The 25,785-nt window shown below is 36.1% G+C and overlaps 1 pseudogene; it reads right to left on the bottom strand.

The window, feature by feature from the left end:
- Positions 1–2,457: 2,457 nt before the first annotated feature.
- On the bottom strand, positions 2,458–3,239 carry Gm14768 (annotated as a pseudogene).
- Positions 3,240–25,785: the final 22,546 nt, after the last annotated feature.

Below are 25,785 nucleotides of genomic sequence, written 5' to 3'. Positions count from 1 at the left end.
AAAAAACTGCAGTGAAATTGAAAGGTTGAAATGTTGCAGATCCAGAGGTTAATTACCTTAACTTTGACTAGCTTTGGCCTCCTTTCATCTCTCCAGTAGCCATTCCTTGTTTTCTAGTTTCTATTGCTTTGAAGAAACACAACGAATAAGCCATTCCTTATAAAAGGAAGCATGTAATTGGGGGCTTGTTTAAAATTTCAGAGATTCAATCTATTATCACCATGGCAGATAGCATGGCAGCATGCAGTCAGCCACTAGATTTCCCTTTAATTTATCTCATAAAATAGGAAAACATACTACCCTAAGACTGCTTGGTAAGCATCTCTTTCTGTACTTTTATTATCACTAGGTTTTTATTTCATCTCTTAGACATGAAGATCTAAACTTATTTTGTTTTATCTGAACTATTATTATTGTCTAATTCAATGCAGATATGTCATATTCATCATAATTTTATATTATATTTATTTATAATTTTATCTCTAAAACAATATGAGAGAATACTAAGTCTGCCCCTTGTGTTCTTAATACCTCCACACTCCCAATAAAGCTAAGTTTTAATAAAATCTAGGATAACTCAAATAATGTATTTTTTATTTTGTGCTAAAATTATAATTTTCTACATCGCTAAATTAAGTAAACTATGTATTTCTGAGTGTATAGGGATTGTGTTTGGAGAAATTTTTTTTGGTCTCTATACAGTATCTCTCTCTCACTCTCTCTCTCTTTTTTCTTCCTTCCTTCCTTTCTTCCTTCCTTCCTTTCTTCCTTCCTTCCTTCCTCTCTTCCTTTCTTTCTTTCCCTTTTCCCCTTTCTCTTTCTTAGTAAAAGAAAGCAATCACAAGACAGGTAAGGGAGGGAAGGTCTTGGGGAGAAAAGGGACCATAGGAGAAAGAGGAGAATATGATCAGGTATTAGGTCTAACAGGAGTAAAGCCATGAGGGCCAGCAGAAAGAATGGAAATAGGCAACCTCAGGAGGTAAGAGGTTGGGGAGATCTTCCAGAATGTACCAGAGACCTGGGAGAAGAGAGACTCTCAGGACTCAATGTGAGGTACATTAAATGAAATGCCCTAGAATGGTGAGATGGAACTTGTAGAGCCTACCTCCAGCAGAAAGACAGGGAATCAAGTGACAGATGGGGTTGCCACCTTACAGTCAAAACTTTGACCCATAATCGTTCCTCTCTGAAAGAACCACAGAGATGCAAATAGAGAAGAGCCTGAGGAAAAGGAGGTCCAGCAACAGGCCCAAAGTGGGATCCAGCTCAAGAGGAGGCCCCAAGGCATGACACTACTATTGAGGCTATGGAGTGCTCACAAAAGGGGGGGGGGCTATCATGACTGCCCTCAGAAAGACCCAACAAGCAGCTGAGACAGTCAGATACAGATATTTATACCTCCTAACCAATGGGCAGAAGATGGTGACCCCTGTGGTTGAATTAGGGAAGAGCTGGAAGAAGATGAGGAGGAAGGCAACCTTGTAGGAGAAGCAGCAGTCTCAATTATCCTGGACCCCTGAAATCTCTCATACACTGAACCAACAACCAGGTAGCATACACCTGTTGATATAAGACCCCCAATACATATACAGTAAAGGAATGCCAGGTTTGGGTTCAGTCAGAGAAGATGCACCTAATTCTTAGGAGACTGTAGACCCCAGGCTGTGGAGAAGTTGGTGGGATGGGGGTGGGGTGGAAACATCTTCGTAGAGACAGGGGACAAGAATACATAAAAAAAGAAAAAAATTAAAATGATTAATTAAGACGTGAATTTTACAGGTAGCTCTTAATTTGAAAACTAAAGAAAGAACTGACTATATAAGGAGTTCATAGCAGGCACAAGTGAAAAGTTAAATTTTAGATTCCTTGATAATGGGATGGTTTGGATCTCCTTTCAAATATTAATCCTATAAACTGTAACTGAAAAAAATATTGTTAAAAGATTTATCAGACATAACACGACATAACAAATAATTAAAAATGTTTTGCTATTAATACAATTTAGATTCAAGTAAATGTGTCTAAGTAGTCAGTGTTGTAATATGGCTACAACTTCACTTTTGTATCATTCTATCTTATTAGCAAGCTATATTTCTATGTTAACAGTTCTACCAAATATGGATACGAAATTTTATTTTTATTAAAACAATTGCAAATTATGGTCAACCAACATCTTTTCACCAAATACAAGCATTAAAAAATGAGAATCTTTATAAAAATTTACAGTGACACCACAAATTGGTATCTTCCCATAACATTAAACAACTGGAATGTTAAGAGTGGTTTCTCAATAGCATATCACTTTAATTATAACCTCTGGCCAGTATAGGGAAAATTACCAAGTTAAGTTTGTTTGTTTTTAAATGAATCTTGCAACATTTTGTTCCTGATAATTTAAGTAGACAAAACTATGAGTAAGTGAATGATACATGCCTAGAAGTATCATGATTTTTATTATCAGTGGCCACTGGACTTAGAACTAGTCCAAGAACTTGATCTAGATTTTGACCTAGAACTAGACTGTGATCTTGACTGAGATTTTGATCTGAGTGGCCTTTTTTTCTTGATTCCTTTCCTATCTTGAACAAGACATATAATGTGTTTTGGAATCAATTTTAGGGGTGCCTCTAGCTTTGGTTTGAGATCCAGGCATAAAACGTGATTTAGCCTTCATTGTGGGATAGGACTTGGACAGTGATCTTAAATTGGATTTAGATCTTGAAAAAGATCAATTTTGGTGTTTGAATCTATCATTGTATGAATGGCTTCAGCAATGCCATGGTCTTCCAGTTGGTCTACTGTTTCTAGAACTGTAAAATCTCCTAGAGTTATGATCAAAGGAGCAACTCCTTGATCTCCTTCTTTCATAACTTACACTTTGAGACTGTCTATATCTGTCATAATCCTCATATTGTCAAGAGCTGTATACATTCTTCCCTAACTTGTCTTTCATTTGATTTAGTGTCTTCCAATATCCCTGTGTGAACTGTATTTCAATTTGACACCCACAAATCCATTTTCTGTCCAAAGTATGTAAAGCATCTTCAGCATCATGAACACACTCAAATTGAACATATGCAAATCCTCTTGGAAGACCCTTATACCAATCAAGTGTAACATAAACATCTACAATTGGACCACACCAACCGAACTCCTGTCATAAATCTTCAGACCTGATATCGGCCCTCCACATTTCTGGTGAACAGAGATGTGTTGATTAGACACAGGTATTGGGACATGATCGCAGGAATTTGGGTCAGTAGCACTAACAGAGTTGGCAAACTGTTCAGAGCTCTTGGGACAGCTCACATCTACTTATACATTTGCCTTAAATTACTTTAAATATAACTTGTTTATATAAGACAGTGTTCAGGGGACTCACAAAATTCTCATTACCTTAGGAATTTTAATTTGGCTACAAAACGTTTATAAGGGCTTTCAAAACAAATTCTGGGAAAAAATGAATTTTTTCCTCATTTTTGGAATAGTCAGGGTAACAGGAAACTAGAAGGACAAAATGTTTTTTGTTAATAAAAGTACCTCTAAACAATTTCTAGTGTAGGTTCTATAAGATTAATTTTATGATTTTATTTGATTTTTGGATTATACTTTATGTATTTATTAATATATCCCATTAATCTGTTAGTTAATATACACAACCAAAGGTTATTAGAAAACCATTTTTAAAATAGGTAAGTCATTCTTCTTAGTGATGTTTTGAGAACCTTAGGATCAAATTCTTGGTCTCTAAAATGCTAGTCAAAGAGTCTTCCACTGAGTCCAATCTAATCATTATGGTTTTGAAATTATTAATGCTACACATAATAAAGAAAGAAATATGCAACAAAGAGCTATTTATCGTAGAACAGAATAGAACAGAGAATATATAAAACTGTCTTCCAAATACCAAAAGAAAAATACAGATCAGATATACTATAAAAAAAGACTTAGTTTCATATATACTTGTACCCAAAAATGGCAATGCTATATATACTTGTAGGTATATTTTTTTCTTTTTATTTTGTTTTATTTTTCAATTTTTTTATTAGATGTTTTCTTCATTTACATTTCAAATGTTATCCTGAAAGTCCCCTATACCCTGACCCCCACCCTGCTCCACTGCCAATCATTCGTACTTCTTGGCCCTGGCATTCCCCTGTACTGGGGCATATAAAGTTTGCATGACCAAGGGGCCTCTCTTCTAAATGATGTCTGACTAGGCCATTTTCTGCTACATATGTAGCTAGAGACATGAGCTCTGGGGGTACTGGTTAATTAATATTGTTGTTCCACCTATAGGGTTGCAGACCCCTTCAGCTCCTTGGGTACTTTCTCTAGCTCCTCCATTGAGGGCCCTGTGTTCGATCCAATAGATGACTATGAATATCTACTTCTGTATTTACCAGGAACTGGCATAGCCTCACAACAGACAGCTATATCAGGGTCCTTTTAGCAAAATCTTGCTGGCATATGAAATAGTGTCTGGGTTGGTGGCTGATTATGGGATGGATCCCTGGGTGCAGAAGTCTCTAGATGGTCCATTCTTTCATGTCAGTTCCAAACTTTGTCTCTATAACTCCTTCCATGGATATTTTTTTCCCTATACTAAGGAGGAATGAAGTATCCACACTTGGTCTTCCTTCTTCTTGATTTTATTGAGTTTTGCAAATTGTATTTTGGGTATTCTAAGTTTCTGGGCTAATATTCACTTATCAGTGAGTGCATATCAAGTGACTTCTTTTGTGATTGGATTACCGAACTCAGGATGATGTACTCCAGATAAATCCATATGCCTAAGAATTTCATAAATTCATTGTTTTTAATAGCTGAGTAGTACTCCGTTGTGTAAATGTACCAGAGTTTCTGTACCATTCCTCTGTTGAAGGACATCTGGGTTCTTTCCAGCTTCTGGCTAGTATAAGTAAGGCTGCTATGAACATAGTGGAACATGTGTCCTTATTACCAGTTGGAACATTTTCTGAGTATATTTGTGACTATTGGGAAAGGTGTTGTCTCCTTAATTTCTTTCTCGTCTTGTTTACACTTTGTGTAGAGAAAAGCCACTGATTTGTTTGAGTTAATTTTATATCCAACACTAAAAGCTGTTTTTTAGGTTTAGGAGATCTCTGGTGGAATTTTTAGGATCACTGATATATACTATCATATCATCTGCAAATAATGACATGTAGACTTCTTCCTTTTCAATTTGTATCCCCTTGATCTCCTTTTATTGTCAAATTGCTCTGGCTAGGACTTCAAGTATAATGTTGAATAGGTAGGGAGAAAGTGGGCAACTTTGTCTAGTCCCTGATTTTAGTGAGATTGCTTCTAGATTCTCTCCATTTATTTTGCTGTTGGATTGTATATTGCTTTTATTATGTTTAGGTGTGGGCCTTGAATTCCTGATCTTCCCATGACCTTTATCACGAAGGGGTGTTGGATTTTGTCAAATTTGTTCTCATCATCTAACAAGAGGATTATGTAGTTTTTGTCTTTGAGTGTATTTATATGGTGGATTATGTTGATGGATTTCCATATATTAAACCATCCCTGCATCCCTGGGATGAAGCCTACTTGGTAAAAGTTGGATGATCGTTTTGATGTGTTCTTGGATTTGGTTTGTGAGAATTTTATTGAGTATTTTTGCATCAATATTCATAAGAGAAATTGGACTGAATTTCTCTTTCTCTATTGGATCTTTGTGTGGTTTTGATATCAGATTAGTTCTGTCTTCATGGAATAAATTGGATAGAGTGCCTTCTGTTTCTATTTTGTGGAATAGTTTGAGAAAAGTTGGAATTAGGTCTTCTATGAAGGTATGATAGAACTCTGCACTAAACCCATCTGGTTCTGGGCTTTTTTTGGTTTGGAGACTATAAATGATTGCTTTTATTTCTTTAGGGGAATTGGGAATGTTTAGACCATTAAACTGATCCTGATTTAAATGGTATCTGTCCAGGAAATTGTTCATTTCATCCAGGTCTTTTAGTTTTGCTGAATATATCCTTTTGTAGTAGGGTCTGATGATGTTTTTATTTCCTCAGATTCTGTTATGTCTCCTTTTTCATTTTTGATTTTGTTAATTAGGATATTATCCCTGTGCACTCTAGTTAGTCTGGCTAAGGTTTTATCTATCTTGTTGATTTTCTCAAAGAACCAGCTCCTGGTTTGGTTGATTCTTTGAATAGTTCTTTTTGTTTCCACTTGGCTGATTTCAGCACTATTTTTGATAGATTCCTGCTGTCTACTCCTCTTGGGTGTATTTGCTTCATTTAATTCTAGAGTTTCTAGGTGTGCTGTCAGTCTGCTAATGTATGCTCTCTCTACTTTCTTTGTGGAGGCACTCAGGGCTATGAGTTTTTCTCTTAGGACTGCCTTCATTATGCCCCATAGTATTGGGTATGTTGTGGCTTCATTTTCATTAAACTCTAAAAAGTCTTTATTTTCTTTCTTTAATTCATCCTTGACCAAAGTATCATTGAGGAGAGAGTTGTTCAATTTCCAAGTGAATGTTGGTTTTCTATTATTTATGCTGTTATTGAAGATCAGCCTTAATCTGTGGTTATCTATTAGGATGCAACAGATAATTTCAATATTTTTGTACCTGTTTTGTGACCGATTATATGGTCAAATTTGTAGAAGGTACCATGAGATGCTGAGAAGAAGGTATGTCCTTTTGTTTTAGGATAAAATGTTTTATAGATATCTGTTAAATCCATTTGTTTCATAACTCCTGTTAGTTTCCATGTTTCTCTGTTTAGTTTCTATTTCCAGGATCTGTCCATTGATGAGAGTGGGGTGTTGAAGTCTCCCACTATTATTGTGTGAGGTGCAATGTGTGCTTTGAGCGTTACTAAGTTTCTTTAATGAATGTGGCTGCCTTTGTATTTGGAGCATATATATTCAGGATTGAAAGTTCATCTTGGTAGATTTTATCTTTGATGAGTATGAAGTTCCCCTTCTTGTCTTTTTCATAACTTTGGGTTGGAAATCAATTTTATTCGCTATAAGAATGTGTACTAGAGATTGTTTCTTCGGACCAGTTGCTTGGACAATTGTTTTCCAGCCTTTTACTCTGAGGTAGTGTCTGTCTTTATCCCTGAGTGGGTTTTCTGTAAGCAACAGAATGTGGGGTCCTGTTTGTATAGCCAGTTTGTTAGTCTATGCCTTTTTATTTGGGAATTGAGCCCACTGATTTTGATTAAGAAAATCAAAGAAAAGTAGTTGCTTCCTGTCATTTTTGTTGTTAAGGTTGGGATTCTGTTCTTGTGGCTGTCTTCTTTTAGTTTTGTTGAAGGAGTACGTTCTTGCTTTTTCTAGGGTGTCATTTCCATCTTTGTGCTGCTGTTTTTCCTTTATTATCCTTAGAAGGGCTGGATTAGTGGAAAGATATTGTGTGAATTTGGTTTTGTCATGGAATACTTTGGTAATTGAGAGTTTTGCTGGGTATAGTAGCCTGGGCTGGCATTTGTGTTCTCTTAAGGTCTATATAACATCTGCTCAGGATCTTCTGGCTTTCATAGTCACTTTTGAGAAGTCTGGTGTAATTCTAATAGGCCTGCCTTTATGTGTTACTTGACCTTTTTCTCTTACTGCTTTTAATATTCTATCTTTATTTAGTGCATTGTTGTTCTGATTATTATGTGTCGGGAGGAATTTCTTTTCTGGTCCAGTCTATTTGGAGTTCTGTAGTCTTCTTGTATGTTCATGGGCATCTCTTTCTTTAAGTTTGGAAAGTTTTCTTCTATTATTTTGTTGAAGATATTTAGTGGTCCTTTAAGTTGAAAATCTTCATTCTCATTGACTCCTATTATCAGTAGGTTTGGTCTTCTCATTGTGCCCTGGATTTCCTGGATGTTTTGAGTTAGGATCTTTTTGCATTTTTCATTTTCTTTGATTGTTGTGTCCATGTTCCCTCTGGAATCTTCTGTAGCTGAGACTCTCTCTTCTCTCTCTTGTTTTCTGTTGCTGAAGCTGGCATGTATTGTTCCTGATTTCTGTACTAGGTTTTCTAACTTCATCATTGTCTCTCTTTCGGTTTTCTATATTGTTTCTACTTCCCTTTTTAGATCTTGGATGGTTTTGTTCAATTTCATCACCTGTTTAGTTGTGTTTTGCTGTAGTTCTTTAAGGAATTTTTGTGCTTCTTCTTTGAGGCCTTCTACCTGTTTCGCCATTTTCTCCTGTATTTCTTTAAGTGAGTTATTAATTTCCTTCTTAGAATCCTCTACCAGCATCATGAGATACAATTTTAAATCTGAATCTTGCTTTTCAGGTGCATTGGGGTATCCAGGACTCCCTGAGTTTAGCCTCTGTCAGCACTCCTGGGAGTCCAACTATCTTCTGAGTCTCAGTGTTGAGAGTACTCTCTGCAGGCTCCCTCTCCTCTGATGGGGAAGGAGCTCAGATTTCTGGAGGTCAGATCTGCTTCCTGGCTGAAGATGAAGGCCCACAACGGGACCTGGCCCAGAAGCTGTGTTGCTTCTTCATTCAGCAGGCTCTCTTTTGCAAACTGGTCTCTGGGGGACCAGGGATGGCTCAGTCACCTGCTCCAGTGGTTAGAGACCTCCCTGGTCACCTCTCTTCTGGCAGAGAAAGTGCTCAGAGCTCTGGAGCTTAGATCTGCTTCCTGGCTGAAGATGAAGGCTTGAAAAGGGGCCTGTCCCAGAAGCTTTGTTGCTTCTGCAGTCCACAGACTCTGCTGCACAGACTGTTCTCTTAGGGACCCGGGATACAAGATCAATTTTATTTTCTATTAGTAGTCTTAATATACAAATAATAAATTTGAGATTTTTATAAGTCATATGAAATAATACATAGACTTCAAAATTTTCCACTTTAAATTTCATGTCATAAAAAATAAAAATGTTGCAAACCTAAAATCAGGGATATTGATTACCTTACTTTGAATAAGAAAGGCAGATACACTGTTAATTCTTACCAAAAACAAAACAAGTAATATCTTTTGGTTTAGAGATGATTTTTGAATTGTAGTTGTAAATTAGGATGAAAATTATATTTCTCTGCATTCTCTTTTAAAACATTTTCAAGGATCTTATCTTCTCTAAAGCTAAAAAAAAAAAAAAAAAAATAGTGCTCATTTTAACACAAGGCCTTTGGCTCCTGTTTAACCTGCTTATAATCTTGTCAATGATCCATCCAGGCTCTGGTTGTTTGTTTGTTTTGCTTTATTTTGCTGTTGAGATCCAAGTTTTTTATTTTTGTTCCCTATACCTGACTTCCTTTTTTTATTAGTAAATGTTATTCTTTCACACCTTTGTACACGTGCATTATGTACTTTAGTCCTCTCCTCCCACTCTAGCTCATTTCACTGGGGCCCTGATCAACTACATCCCTATCTCTATGAATCTTTTTTCCTGTTTATTGGTTTAAATTTGTGTTTATGTGTGTGCAAACATGTGTACATATGTACGTGTGTGTGTGCGCTGTGTCAAAGAGTTTAATCAGGGTTGCTTGTATGATTGTAAGTTTGGAACTATCCACCACAGCCTGGTGAGTTTACCAATGTTTACACAACTAGATACCATGCCTCTTTCCTTCCTAGAATCTGCTAATTGTCAAGAGATTTGTAGTATGTGTTAGGGTCTGATGTATCTTTTCTGCCTTCATAGCTGACTGTTATTAATGGCTAACGTCTGTGGACTCGGTACCGGTATGCACAGCTCTTGTTAGTTCATACTTCCCAAGCCTGTGTTCTGCTTAGAAGATTTTGGAGAACTTGCCCTTATCCTGTTACTATTATATGTTTTCTATCCTCTCTTCCACAATGTTTATTGAAACTTAACCCAATGCTGTAAATGTCTTTCAAGAGCTGAGTTCTCAACCATCCTTTATTCCATTTCTTGTGCAACCTTAGGCCTTTACCTTTATCTCTATTAATTACAATTAGAGTCTTCCCTCTTTAAAGCTGAGATTAGCCTTTGCCTGTAAATTTAGACATTATAAATATAGATATTCAGGGCATGATTTGGTGCTCTATCAATTCAGCTGAGTAGTCATCTTAGGTACTCTACACCTTAGACATAAGACCTCTTATTATGTGATGTATGTCACATAGCAAATCAAATGTCAATTACTATATTATAAGAGAATGGCTTTTCCTTGTAAATTTTATAAGTTTACATTTCTGAAAAGATTCATGTCTTTAGATTTAACAGCTTGAAGTAACTTGTCCACTATTTTTCATATACATGCACATGGGCAATTCCAAGAAATTCTAAGATTTAAACCAATCAAGGTGAGTCTCAAATTTCTGTAACCTGTCACTATACTAAGTAATTCTGGCCATCAAAGGTAGTTTTTTAAGAATTTATTTAAATTGAACTCATACATGCTAACATGGAGCAGAGAACTTTAACAGGACTCTAATCCATAGACAAAGAACTATATATAACTATGATTGCTTAGAGACTCCTAATTATACATAAAATATCAAATGGTCAGCTCTGAAAACATACAAAAGGAAAACTAAATGGACTCAGCAAGTTTTATTTCAATATATTTATGTGTTCTTGCATGTGTTACAATAACAAAAGAAAAACAAAAAATTAGAGAGGGTATCAGGGAATGGACATGGGAACAGTTGGAAGGAGAGAATGTGGGAAGAGTTTGAGAAAGGAATGGGAAAGGGTAAATAATGTAATTATAATTCATTTAAAATTAAAAAAAATAAAATTAGTTTAAGTCATAATCAAACATATTTTGCCTGACTACTATATACTTAACAATATTAATATCTAATATATATAGGGATGTGGTAACTTTGTTGTTTTGTGTAAAATAATGGGAATGATAATTAGCTTCATCTTCTCTCAAATTATTATTAAGGGAGATTCAACATCACTAGTAGCTATTTATCAGAGTATGGATTATGAGGTAATGATGACTCTATAATATCTATTAACTTTACAAATGACTCTGTGCATTTGCTTTTAGATTCATCACATAAGGTTGTTACATTTAAAAATAAACAATTATACATTGTTATCTTTATTTCATTTTCTACTTGAACTTCATACTTTGAAATAAATATCAGAAATGAATGAGGGGGTATGTTAACGATGTGGTTTTACAGGGTGAACTGAGGTTTTTTCTGCCATACTGAAATAGATTGGATTTAGGTCAGAGTAAAGCAATCTGTGCGTGTTGCTCTTCATTAATAGTTAATACAGGAAAAGTTATAACATCACAAGGGCAAGGAAAAGGAGAAAATCTCTTAATATAAGCCAAGATAATGTTTAGTTAGAAACAAGGTCAAAGTCAAGGTACATGAATAAAAGAAAAGTGTGGCACAGATGGGAATATTTGAAAGGAAATTGACCCTTTAAAGACAAGATATGAATAATTTAAGACATGTTTTAGTTAGAATGAAAGAGTAGAAACTATTAACTGTTCCAAACCCCATCACCACTACACTTCTTGACAAAATCAGTAATAACTGGGAAGATAAAAAACATTTACATCCTTGATTACTAAAGTAATATATTTGCAAGACTTAAGAAGCCAAGTTAATTTCCCTAGGTAAGGATGATAATCAGATACACTGATACAATTGAAAGTACAAAGAGGCATGTTCAATGATAGAAGGCTAGGAAAAGTTAATAGAGCAAATTAAGAAAACCCATGAGGGCTGGAGAGATGGCTCAGCAGTTAAGACCACTGGCTGCTCTTCCAGAGGTTCTGAGTTCAATTACCAGCAATCATGGTGGCTCACAACCATCTGTAATGAGGTTTGCAGAAAGTCGTGGGATTTTTCAATGATCTTCTAGTTTTTTGCAGAGTCAATTTATTCATTGTGATCTAATGAGTCTCCCAAATATAAATCCTGGGAAGCTGTCTACCTGAAGATGAAACCTTTCTGCTATACCAAACTATTAATGTAGTTTTTACTTTATTGGCATTATTAGTTGGTTTATGATCTAACAATTGGCATCATCAGAATTCCAAGAAAATACAAGATTTGATAAGATGTTAATTTGTGGTAGAAGTAAAATATTTCAAAGTTAAATGTTATGTGTTCTCTGGTTCTAAGATCATGTGTCCTCTATCCTGAAACTGCTGGTATAGAACTTAGAGCTCTGATATGAGGCACTATTCTTGTCAAGCACATTGTCATGTACAGTAAAAAGTCCATAAACACAGAGTTCACTGGCAGGATGATGATGAACTTAAGGAAAAATCAATTTTGTTCACTTATTTTCAGCTTTTGGAAGCAGATATTTAATAATTACTAGAGCCTAATACAGAAGTGTCATTTCCTATTTATACATATTTTATTTATTTATTTATTTATTTATTTATACCGCATTTCCACTTAGAATTCTGGAAAAAGTATTACCAGCACCCTCACACTTGTTAAGTCTCATCAGAATTCTGGAGTAGAGGGGAATGCCAGGGCCAGGAAGCTGGAGTGGGTGGGTTGGGGAGCAGAGCAGAGTGGGATGGTTCAGGGGACTTTTGGAGGGGAAACTAGGAAAGGGGATAGCATTTGAAATATAAATGAAGAACACCATTTAGTGTCTGAATGGGTGGGTAGGGAAGTGGGGGGAGGGTGTGGGAGACTTTGGGGATAGCATTGGAAATGTAATTGAGGAAAATACGTAATAAAAAAAATTAAAAAGGGATAATTTTCAAAAAATAAAAAAAAAAATAAAAAAAAAAATGAAGAACACCAGCAAGATTTTGCTGAAAGGACCCAGATATAGCTGTCTCTTGTGAGGCTATGCAGGGGCCTAGCAAACACAGAAGTGGATGCTCACAGTCAGCTATTGGATGGATCATAGGGTCCCCAATGGAGGAGCTAGACAAAGTATCCAAGGAGCTAAAGGGGTCTGCACCCCTATAGGTGGAGCAACAATATGAACTAACCAGTACCCCCAGAGCTTGTGTCTCTAGCTGCATATGTATCAGAAGATGGCCTAGTAGGCCATCACTAGAAAGAGAGGCCTATTTGTCTTGCAAACTTTATATGCCTCAGTACAGGGGAACACCAGTGCCAAGAAGTGGGAGTGGGTGTGTAGGGGAGTCGGGGGTGGTATGGGGGGACTTTTGGGATAGCATTGGAAATGTAAATGAAGAAAATACCTAATTAAAAAGAAAAAAAGAAAAAAAAAAACAAAAACAAAACAACAACAATAAAAAAAAAAGCCTGAAGAAGAAAACTTATTCCTGATTTCAGGGGCAGAAGTCCACAGTGGGAAGAAGCAGAATAGCTCTCCAACCAGTACCCCGGAGCTCTTGACTCTACCTGCATATGTATCAAAAGTTGGCTTAATCGGCCATCACTGGAAAGAGAGGCCCATTGGACTTGCAAACTTTATATGCCCCAGTACAAGGTAATGCCAGGGCCAAAAAGTGGGAGTGGGTGAGTAGGGGAGTCGGGGGGAGGGTATGGGGGACTTTTGGGATAGCATTGGAAATGTAAATGAGGAAAATACCTAATAAAAATATAAAAAAAAGAAAAAAGAGTGAAGGGCTGCTGGTGTCAGGACACTTCCTTTGTTTTCCAGGGTTATTATCTCCCCTCTCTCCACTAAGACTCTTGGATGGTGCATCCATTTTCAGAGTAAGATCTTTCCCTCTTCATTGATACCTCAATACTTTCGAGAAATTACGTCATGGAAGCATTAAGAATGATCGCCCTATCTCATCCCCCTTCTCCTGCTCTATCAGGGTGTTAGTCCCCCAACCCACCCACTCCTGCCTCCTGCCCTCAAATGCCCTACACTGGTGCATCTATCGAGCCTTCATAGTACCAAGGACCTCTCCTTCCATTGATGCATGACAAGGCTATCCTCTGCTAAATATGCACCTGGAACTATGTGTACTTTTGTTTGGGTTTGGTTCATTCTGCATAAGGAGGTAAATCGCATCACGCCAGGATATAGATAACACAAGACTATTTCTAACCTTTCTCTTTACACCTGTGTGCCACCTCTAAACAATCTTTTGCTTGCCTCTCTCTCTCCACAAGCTTCCATTTTGCTGAATACAATGCTATTTATGCATATTTTGTAGAATATTTTGTTCTATCACATAGTATAGTATTTGATGTATATGTATATTGTATCATATAGCATTTGGGGTATCTTAATTATTTTATCTACCTGTATACATTTGTAAAAAATTTCTCAAATCGCTATGTTTCTGAAACCTAAATTCGTTGATTAACACTGAATTATTTTAGGTATTCACTTAACTAAAGTAATTTCCACTACATTCTTCTTGTTTATGTTTTTCTAACTTCTTTTTTTACTTGTAAAATTATTTATTATTGTATGTGCCCATGTGTAAGTGGTGGGATGCTGTGCTGTGTATGTAGAAGCCAGTAGATAACTTGCAAGTGTCAGTTCTCTACTCATATTATGTGAGATCCCAAGATTGAACTTAGGAACTCAAGCTTGGTGGTAAGAACCTTTACCCAGTGACGCATCATCCTGTCCCCAAACTTTATTCACTGTCTCTTCTCTATCCCTTTATTTTCTTGATTTTTCAACTTAATATTGACAAGTAGAGAAAGAAAAGGAGAAGAAGGAATGGTATCAATCTTTTTTCTTTTCTGTTTATTCTTTAATCTTTTTTTTTTGGAATCCAGTCATTATACCCCTCCCAGTCCACACTCTGACTGTTCTTCATCTCATTCCTCCTCACTCTTCTCCAAGAGGATGTCTCTTCACTGTCCCCACACACACCCCACTAGACCTCCACATTCCCTGGGGCCTCAAGTTTCCTTAGGGTTAGATGCATCTTCTCTCACTGGGGCCAGAACTGACAGTCCTCTGTTATATGTGGGGGGGGGGCATCATATCAGCTGGTGTATGCCCCCTGGTTGGTGGCTCAGTTTCTAAGAGACCTCAGGGGTCCAGGTTATTTGAGACTGCTGGATATCATATGAGTCACCTTCTTCCTCAGCTTCTTTCAGTATTTCCCTAATTCAACCACAGAGTCCACTGGTTGAATGTAAGTATCTGCCTCTGACTCTTTCAGCTCTTTGTTGTGCCACTCAAAGGCAAACATGCTAGATCCTTTCTGTAAGTACTTCATAGCATCAATAATAGTGTCATTCCTTGGAGCCTTGGGGCTTCCCTTGAACTGGATCCCAATTTTGGCCTGTCACTGTACCTCCTTTTCCTCAGACTCTTCTCCATTTTTGTTCCTGTAGTTCTTTAGAGAGGAACAATTCTGGTCAGAGTACATGCTGTGAGATGGTAAGCCCATACTTCATTTAATGTTCTGTCTTTCTGCTTGGAGGTTAGACTCTACAAGTTCCTTCTCCCCACTGTAGGATATTTCATCTGAGATTCCCTCACATCCTAGGTATCTGGAACATTCTAAAAGGTCCTCCTACCTCCTACTTCTCAAGGTTTCCTGTTTCCATTCTTCATGCTGGCCCTCAGGGCTTTAGTCCTGTCCTGCCTCCCCCCCCCCTTCCCCCGTACCTGATCATGTTCCTCTCTTCCCCACCCTGTTGCCTTTTCCACCCAGGTCCTTCAGTCCACTCCACTCCCATCCAACCCCTGTATTTGCTTTCTTTTTCCTCCCAAGTGGTATCCAGTTTGGCTTGTTAGCCTTCTTGAGTACTGTGAATTATATCCCGTGGAATTCTGGGGGTGTTTGTTTGTTTGTTTTGTATAATATTCACTCATTAGTGAGTAGATACCATGCATATCCTTTTGGGGCTGAGTTACCTCAATCAGGGTGAAATTTTCTAGTTCTATCCAATATCCTGCAAAAATCATAATGTCCTCATTCTTAATAGCAGAGTAGTATTCCATTGTGTAAATGAACTACATTGTCTGTTTTGATTCTTGTGTTGTGGGACATCTGGGTTGTTTCCAGCGTCTGTCTATCACAAATAAGGCCACTATGAATATGGTGGAACATGTGGCCCGGTGGTATTGTGGGGCAACCTTTGGGTATATTCTCAAGAGTATTATTCCTGGTTTTTCAGGTAGATCTATTTCCAATTTTCAGAGGAAACTCCAGATTGATTTCCAGAGTGTTTGTAACAGATTGTAATCTGACCAGCAATGGAGGACTGTTCTTTCTCCACACTCTCATCAACATGTGCAGGCACCTGAATTTTTGATCTTAGCTATTCTGATTGGTGTAAGGTGGAATCTCAGGATCATTTTTATTTGCATTTCTCTGATGACTAAGGACTTTGAACATTTCTGTAGGTGTTTCACAGCAATTTGAGATTCCTCTGTTGTGAACTTTCTATTTAGTTCTATACCCCATTTTTTGATTGGGTTGTTTGTTTATTGGTGGTTAGCTTCTTGAGGATTTTGTTTTTTGGTTTTTTTTTTTTTTTTTGGATATTAGTCCTCTATTGGATATTGGATTAGTGAAGACTTTTTCTGGATCTATAGGTTGCCAATTTGTCCTATTGACTCTGTCCTTCGCCAAACAGAAGCTTTTCTGTATCATGTGGTCTCATCTATCAATTTTTAATCTTAGAGCATGAGCCACTGGAGTTCTGTTTAGGAAATCCCCCCTTGCCAGTGAATTTGAGGATCTTTCCCACTTTCTCTTCTATTACATTCAGTGTATCTTGTTTTATGCTGAGGTTCTCCATCCACTTGGACTTGAGCTTTGTGCAAGTGACAAATATGTATCTGTTTTCATTTTACTACATACAAACTCCCTGTTTTCCAGTACCATTTATTGAAAACACTTCCTTTTTTCCCCATTGTACATTGTTGGCTTCTATTTGAACATTCTAGTGTCGTTAACTGTGTAGGTTTTTTTCTGGGTCTTCAGTACTTTTCCACTGTTCAACTTGTCTGTCTGCACCAATACCATGCAATTTTTATCACTATTGCTCTGTAATATAGCTTAAGGTCATGGATGGTGACTTTCCCCAGAAGTTCTTTTATAATTAAAAATTGTTTTCATTATTCTGTGTTTTTTTTTTTCATTTTCCAGATGAATTTGAGAATTGCTCTATCCATGTCTATGAATAATTGTGTTGGAGTTTTGATGGGGATTGCATTGAATCTTTAGATTGTTTTTGATAGGATGGCCATATTTATGATGTTCATTCTACCAATCAATGAGCATATTAGGTTTCTCCATTTTCTGAGGTCTTCTTTGATTTATTTCCTGAGAAATTTGAAGTTCTTGCTATACAAATCTTTCACTTGTTTGGTTAGAGTTACCCCAAAATATTTTATGTTATTTGTGACTATTGTGAGATGTGTGGTTTTCCTAATTTCTTTCACAGCCTGTTTATCCTTTGTATAAATGTAGGGTACTGATTTATTTGAGCTAATTTTATATTAAGCCACTATGCTGAAGTTGTTTATCAGGTGAAGAAGTTTTCTGATAGAATTTTGGGGGTTGCTTATGTGTACTATCATATCATCTTCAAATAGTAATACCTTGACTTCTTCTTTGCCAATTTGTATCTTCTTGATCTCCTTATGCTGTCTTATAGATCTAGTTAGAACTATGATTACTATATTGAATAGACAGTGGGAGTGTGGTCATCCTTGTCTTGTTCCTGATTTTAGTGGCATTGCTCCAAGTTTCTCTCCATCTAATTTGATATTGTCTGTTGATTTGATGTACATTGCTTTTATTGTTTAGGTATGGGCCTTGAATTCCTGATCTCTCTAATACTTTTAACATTAAGGGCTGTTATATTTTGTTAAATGCTTTTTCAACATCTAAGGAGATGATCATGTGATTTTTTCTTTCAGTTTCTTTATGTAGCAGATTACAATAAAGGAATTTAATGTATTGTACCAGACTTGTATCACTGGGATGAAGCCTACTTGATGGTGGTAAATGATGTCTTTTAATGTGTTTTGGATTATGTTTGCAAGAATTTTATTGACCATTTTTGCATTGATATGCATAAGTAAATTTGTTCTGAAGTTTACTTTTTTGTTGGGTCCTTGTATATTTTAGGTATCAGAGTAATTATGGCTTCATGGAATGAATTAGGTAGTGGTCCCTCTGTTTCTATTTTATGGAATAGTTTGAAGATTGTTGATATTAGCTGTTCTTCGAAGGTCTGGTAAAATTCTACACTAAAACCATCTGGCCCTAGGCTTAATGAGGAGATATGGGCCTTATTACATAGTTTACCTGCTCTTGATTTAGTACATGGTGTCTGTCTAGAAAATCAGTCATTTCATTTATATTTTTCAGTTTTATTGAGTACAGGCTTTTGTAGTAGGATCTGTTGGGTTATTTACTTTGGCTAGGAGTTTATCTATCTTGCTGATTTGCTCACATAACCAGTCATTGGTTTTGTTGATTTTTTTTTTTTTTGTATCATTCTCTTTGTTTACCTTTGGTTGGTTTCAGCCTTTGTTTTAGAGCTCTGGAGTGTGCTATTAATTTGCTAGTATAGGATCTCTCAAGTTTTTTTTAGCAGGGCATTTAGTGTTATGAATTTTTGTCTTAGCACTGCTTTCATTGTGTCTCACAAATTTGGGTATGGTGATCTGATAGAATTCACGGTATTATTTTAATCTTTGTGTTATCTGCTGAGGCTTTTTTTTTTTTTTTTTTTTTTTGGTCTGGTTACATTGTCAGCTTTGAAGAAGGTTCCATGAAGAGCGAAGAAGAAGGTATATTCTTTGTTTTAGGTTGAAATTTTCTGTAGATGTCTATTAAATCCATTTGGATCATAACCACTATTAGTTTCACTGTGTCACTGTTTAGTTTCTGTTTTAATGACCTGTCCATTAGTGAGAGTGAGGTTTTGAAAGTCTCCCATTATTATTATATGGAGTTCAATGTGTGTTTTGAGATTTAGTAAAGTTTCTTCTATGAGTGTGCATGACCTTGCATTTGGGGCATTAGTGTTCAGAATTAAGACTTTCTCTTGTTTGATTTTTCCTTTGATGAATAAGAAGTATCCTTCCCCATCTCACTTTATAACTTTTGGTTTAAAGTTCATTTTATTGTATGACAACTCCAGCTTCTTCCTTGGTACCATTTGTTTGGAATACTTTTCCAGCCCTTTACTCTCAGGCAATATCTGTCTTTGTCACTGAGGTGAGTTTCCCATATGCAGCAAAATGCTAAATCCTATTTGTGTATCCAATCTCTTAGCTTGCATCTTTTTATTGGGGAATTGAATCTGTTGATATTGAAAGATGTGAAAGACAAATGATTGCTAGTTCCTGTTATTTTTGCTGTTGTAGATGGCATTATATACATGCAATTCTCTCCTTTTTGCTTGGTTTTGAGATGATTAATATCTTGTCCCTCCCTTTGGTGTAGGCACCCTTCTTGTGTTGGAGTTTTCCTTTTAGAATCCTCTGTAGGGCTGGATATGTAGATAGATATTGTTTGAATTTGGTTTTTGTCCTGGAAAAAATTGGTTTCTCCATCTATTTTGATAGAGAGTTTTGTTGGACACAGTAGTCTGGGCTGGCATTTGTGTTTTCTTAGGGTCTGTGTAACTTCTTTTCAGGCTCTTCTGGCTTTTAGTGTCTCTGTTGAGAATTCTAATAAATCTGCCTATTTGCTACTTGACCTTTCCCCCCCTTACAGCTTTTAATGTTTTTCTTTCTTTGTTCTGTGCACTTATTATTTTGATTATTACATGATGAGAGGATTTTCTTTTCTGGTCTAATCTATTTGGTGATCTATAGGCTTCTTGTACATTTTTTTTTAATTTTAAGAACAAGCATCTTTGTATTACACATGCAAAGAGTAACTTCTTGTACATTTATGGCCATCTCTTTAGGTTGGGAAAGTTTTCTTCTAAGATTTTGTTGAAGACAAGCATCTTTGTATTACACATGCAAAGAGTAACTTCTTGTACATTTATGGCCATCTCTTTAGGTTGGGAAAGTTTTCTTCTAAGATTTTGTTGAAGACATTTTCAGGTCCTTTTTGCTTTCCTCTATTACTATTATTCTTCAATTTGGTCTTTTCATTGTATCCTAGATTTACTGGATATTTTGGGCTAGGATTTTGTTGTTGTTGTTGTTTTGAAATTTCTTTGGCAGTTGTATCAATTACAAAAGTTATCTTCTACACCTGGGATTCTCTCTTCTATCTCCTGTATTCTGTTGATTATGCTTACATCTGTAATTCCTGACTTCTTTCCTCAGTTTTACATTTTAAGGGTTACCTCCATTTGTGCTTTCTTTATTGTTTCTACTTACACTTTTCTGTCTTCGGCTATTTTGTTCAATTCCCTCACCTGTTTGGTTATGTTTTCCTGTATTTTTTTAAGGGGTGTATCTGTTTCCTCTTTAAGGGCTTCTACCTGTTTACCAGTGCTATCCTGTATTTATTTTAGTGAACTGTTTATATCCTCCTTAAAGGACTCTATTTTCTTCATAAGATAGGATTTTTGGTCAGGTTCCTGATTTTCAGGTATGTTCGTGTATCCAGGGCTTGCTATGGTGGAAGAACTGGAATCTGATGATTCTGGTTACATCTGGTTATATCTGGTGTTAGCTGTTCTGGGTGTTTCTGTCTCAAGCCTAACTCCTGTGTCACTGTGTTGCTGCAGGTCTCCTGGGAGGCCTGTGACCCTGTCTGTAGCAGACATCCTGGGAGGCTTTCAGAATCTGGGTCTTCAGAGTGGCATGTACACATATGATCTGTTGTTCTGGATGCAGGGAAACTTTTGGGAAGCCTTCAGACTGTTTGGTCTATTGCCCTGCATGAAGCAGAACTTGTTGGAGAGTTTCAGACTATGGGGTTTTTAGAGGAGCATCCAAACTAACGATCTGCCCTGGCAGAAGATGCAGACCAGAGAGGGAGTGGAATTTGTGAGTTGGGGAGGCTTAAGAGTGATGGGTCCCAAGTTTACTGGGCTCATTGGGTTCCAATCTGCTGCAGTTTTCTGGGAGGGTCCCTTACCTATTACCCTGATTGCAGCTGAACTCCAGGGAGGCATTCAGAATGTGGAATCTTCAGAGGAACAGACAAGCTGGTGATCTCAGTATCAGTTGTAATGGCAACTCTGTTAAAGAATTATAATAAAAAACCTGTCTGAGCATATAAAATTGGAGTAGAAAATGTAACTCCAGATTTATTTTCAATATTTTAAATTGTTTGCTATTTAGGGAGCAAAGATTGGATCAATTAATTTTAAGGAACTATCTTTTAAGGAAAATACTCAAAATTGAAATTATTTTCAAAACTGAAAATAAAATGACAACAAATTGTATTTATAAAACATTTATTCTTTCAATTATTAAAGATGAAAGCTATTCTAATAGGATATGAGCTCTAAAATATAAATAATATCTGGATTGTGTTTGAAAAATATAAGTCAAAAAAAAAAAAAAAACCAGGAAGACATTTTCCAAGTGCAGTTCTTTTGACACATAGAATAACTTATTGAATCTTTAACATGTAAATTAGCTTAATTAATTATTATGAATTATTCACTAAATATAAAAGCTTACCTAAGGGTAAAATGCAGTATCTATTCTCAGATGTTATCAAAATAGTTATGGAGATAGGAAAATAAGTACACTGTATTGGAACCTTAGTGACGACATGTATGCAGATGCTGTGAAAACAAGAAGGCCATAAAAGTAGTGTCCCATCATTTTCAGCCAATAATATTGAGCTTATTTTTGAAATGTGAAGTAGTTCACAGGAATGAAAAGTATAAGAGAAGATTCCAGTAGAAAATACAGAATATGAAAATACAGACAATACAGAGTATTTGGAAGAGATTTGACTTTCAGAATGAAAATCAGCAAATTTCAAGTAATCACGCCCCAAAACCCTCTAGGGCCTCTAAATTAAGGCTTGTTATTTGGGGAAAAAACAAAAAACAAAACAAAAACAAACAAACAAAAAAACAGGATACAATAACAATTGTCAGTCCTTCTTTTGTTGAAGGTAAATCTGATATGACAGGATCTTCAGAAAGAGTAGTAAAACAAATGAGAAAGCCAACAACAATAGCTCCTGTGTGGAAAGGAATACATTAGGATCCTCACTGTAGTAAACATATGATCAAACTAACAAATTTGGCACATTTAACATTAGACATGGAATCAAGTTGGTAGAACTTCATTCTCATTTTCCAGACACAAATTAATCAGAACAACAAATGCACTAAATAAATATAGAATATTAAAAGCAGTAAGGAAAAAGGTCAAATAACATATAAAGGCAGACCTATCAGAATTAAACCAGATTTCTCACCAGAGACTATGAAAGCTAGAAGATCCTGAACAGATGATATACAGAACCTGAGAGAACACAAATGCCAGCCCAGGCTACTATATACAGCAAAACTCTCAATTACCATAAATGGTGAAACCAAATTATTCCATGAGAAAACCAAATTTACACAATATCTTTCCAAGAACCCAGCCCTTCAAAGGATAATAAATGGAAAACTCCAACACAAGGAGGGAAATTATGCTCTAGAAAAAGCAAGAAAGTAATCATTCAACAAACCTAAAAGACGATAGCTGCAAGAACAGAATCTCAACTCTAACAACAAAAGTAAAAGGAAGTAACAATTTCTATTCCTTAATATCTCTTAATATCAAAAGACTCAATTCCTCAATAAAAATACATAGACTAACACAATGGCTACACAAAAAGGACCCAATATTTTGCTGCATAAAGGAAACCAACCAGAGGGACAAAGACAGAGTAAAAGACTCGAAAACAATTTTCCAAGCAAACAGTCCAAAGAAACAAGCTGGGGTAGCCATTCTAATATCGAATAAAATCAACTTCCAACCAAAAGTTTAAAAAAAAAAAAAGACATGAAGGAGCTCTTCATACTCTCAAAGGTAAAACTCTTCCAAGAGAAACTCTCAATTCTGATTATCTATGCTCCAAATGCAAGGGCAGCCACATTCATTAAAGAAACTATAGTAAAGCTCAAAGCACACATTGCCCCTCACACAATAATAGTGGGAGACTTAAACACCCCAATCTCATCAATGGACAGATCCTGGAAACAAACTAAACAGAGACACATGGACACTAACAGAAGTTATGAAACAAAGAGATTTAACAGGTATCTACAGAACATTTTATCGTAAAAAAAAAAAAAAAAAAGGATATACCTACGTTCTTCTCAGTACCTCATGGAACCTTCTCCAATATTGACCTTATAATTGGTCACAAAACAGGCCTCAACATATACAAGAATATTGAAATTATCCCAGGCATCCTATCAGATCACCATGGACTAAGGCTGATCTTCAATAACAGCATAAATAATAGAAAGCCAACATTGACATGAAAGCTGAACAATACAACTCAATGATAACTTGGTCAAGGAAGAAATAAAGAAAGAAATTAACAACTTATTAGAGTTTAATGAAAATGAAGCCACAACATACTCAAACTTACAGGACACAATGAAAGCAGTCTTAAGAGGAAAACTCATAGCTCTGAGTGCTGCCAAAAATAAAATAGAAACAGCATTCACGAGCAGCTTGACAACACACCTAAATGTGCTAGAACAAAAGGAAGCAAATTCACAAAAGAGGAGTAGAGGGCAGGAAATAATCAAACTTAGGGCTGAAAACAACCAAGTGGAAACAAAAAGAACTATACAAGAATCAACCAAACCAGGAGCTGGTTCTTTTAGAAAATCGACAAGATAGATAAACATTTAGCCAGACAAACTAGAGGGCACAGGGACAGTATCCTAATTAACAAAATCAAAAATGAAAAAGGAGACATAACAAGAGAACCTGGGGAAATCCAAAATATCATCAGATTCTACTACAAAAAGCTATACTCCACAAAACTGGAAAATCAGGATGAAATGGACAGTTTCCTAGACATACACCAGGTACCAAAGTTAAATCATGATCGGATTAATTATCTCAACTGTCTCATTTCCCCTAAAGAAATAGAAGCAGTCATTAATCATCTCCCAGCCAAACAAAAACAAAACAAAGCAACAACAACAAAAAACAGGACCAGATGGATTAAGTGCAGAGTTCAATCAGACCTTCTAAGAAGACCTAATTCCAATTCTGCTCAAACTATTCTACAAAGTGAGAACAGAAGGTACTCTACCCAATTTATTCTATGAAGCCACAATTACTCTGATAACTAAACCACATAAACACCCAAAAAAGGAAGATGACTTCAGACCAATTTCCCTTATGAATATCGACACAAAAAATACTCAATAAAACTCCTGCTAACCTTATCCAACAAAACATCCAAACAATAATCTAACATGATCAAGTAGGCTTCATTCTAGGGATGCAGGGATAGATTAATATACAGAAATACATCAATGCAATCCACATTATAAACAAATTCAAAGACAAAACCACATGATCATCTCACTAGATAAAAAAATTCAACACCCCTTCATGATAAAAGTCTTGGAATGATCAGAAATTCAATGCCTATATGTAAACATAATAATAAAAGCAATATACAGCAAACCAGTAGCCAACATCAAACTAAATGGAGAGAATCTGGAAATAATCCCACTAAAACCAGGGACTAGAAAATGCTGCCCACTTTCTCCCTACCTATTAAATATAGTAGTTGAATTCTTAGCCAGAGCAATTAGACAAAAAAGGGAGATCAAAGGGATACAAATTGGAAAGGAAGAAGTCAAAATATCACTATTTGCAGATGATAGGATAGTATATATAAGTGGCCCTAAATATAACACCAGATAACTCCTAAACCTGATAAACAGCTTCAGTGCAGTAGATGGATATAACATTAACTGAAACAAATCAGTTTCCTTACACAAAGGATAAACAGGCTGAGAAAGAAATTGGTGAAACAACACCCATCACAATAGTCACAAATAATATAAAATACCTTGGTATGACTCTAACTAAGGAAGTGAAAGATCTGTATAAGAACTTCAAGTCTCTGAAGAAAGAAATCAAAGAAGATCTCAGAAGATTGAAAGATCTCCCATGCTCATTGACTGGCAAGATTACTATAATAAAAATGGCTATCTATTCAAAAGCAATATACAGATTAAATGCAATCTCCATCAAAATTCCAACTCAATTCTTCACCAAGTTAGAAAGGGCAATTTGCAAATACAACTGGAATAAATAACAAAAAAACCTAGGATAGCAAAAACTATTCCCAACAATAAAAGAACCTCTGGTAGAATCACCATTCCTGACCTCAAGCTATACTACAGAGCAATTGTGATAAAAACTGCATGGTACTGGTACAGTGACAGACAGATAGATCAATAGAGTAAAATTAAAGACCCAGAAATGAACCCAGTTAGCTATGGTGACTTCATCTTTGACAAAAGAACTAAAAGCATTCAGTGGAAAAAAGAGCATTTTCAATAAATGGTGCTGTTTCAACTGGCAGTTGTCATGTAGAAGAATGTGAATTGATCCATTCTTATCTCATTAAACAAAACTCAAGCCTAAGTGGATCAAAGAACTCCACATGAAACCAGAAACACTAAAATATATAGAGGAGAAAGTGGGGAAAAATCTTTGAATATATGGGCAAAGGTGAAAAATTCCTGAACAGAACAGCAATTGCTTGTGCTATAAGAACAAGTATCAACAAATGGGACCTCATAAAATTGCAAAGCTCTGTAAGGCAAAAGACATTGTCAATAAGACAAAAATGCCACTAATAAATTGGAAAAGTATCTTCACTAGTCCTAAATCAGACAGGGTACTAATATCCAATATACACAAAGAACTCAAGAAGCTGTGCTCTAGAAAATCAAACATCCCTATTAAAAAATGGGGTACAGATATAAACAAAGAATTCTCAACTAAGGAAGACCAAATGGCTGAGAAGCACCTGAAAAAAGGTTCAACATTCTTAATCATCATG

The sequence above is a fragment of the Mus musculus genome, chromosome X (assembly GCF_000001635.26).
Source record: "Mus musculus strain C57BL/6J chromosome X, GRCm38.p6 C57BL/6J".
NCBI classification, from domain to species: Eukaryota; Metazoa; Chordata; class Mammalia; order Rodentia; family Muridae; genus Mus; species Mus musculus.
The sequence above is the reverse complement of the archived record's forward strand: the minus strand, read 5'-3'. Positions and strand labels throughout refer to the sequence as shown.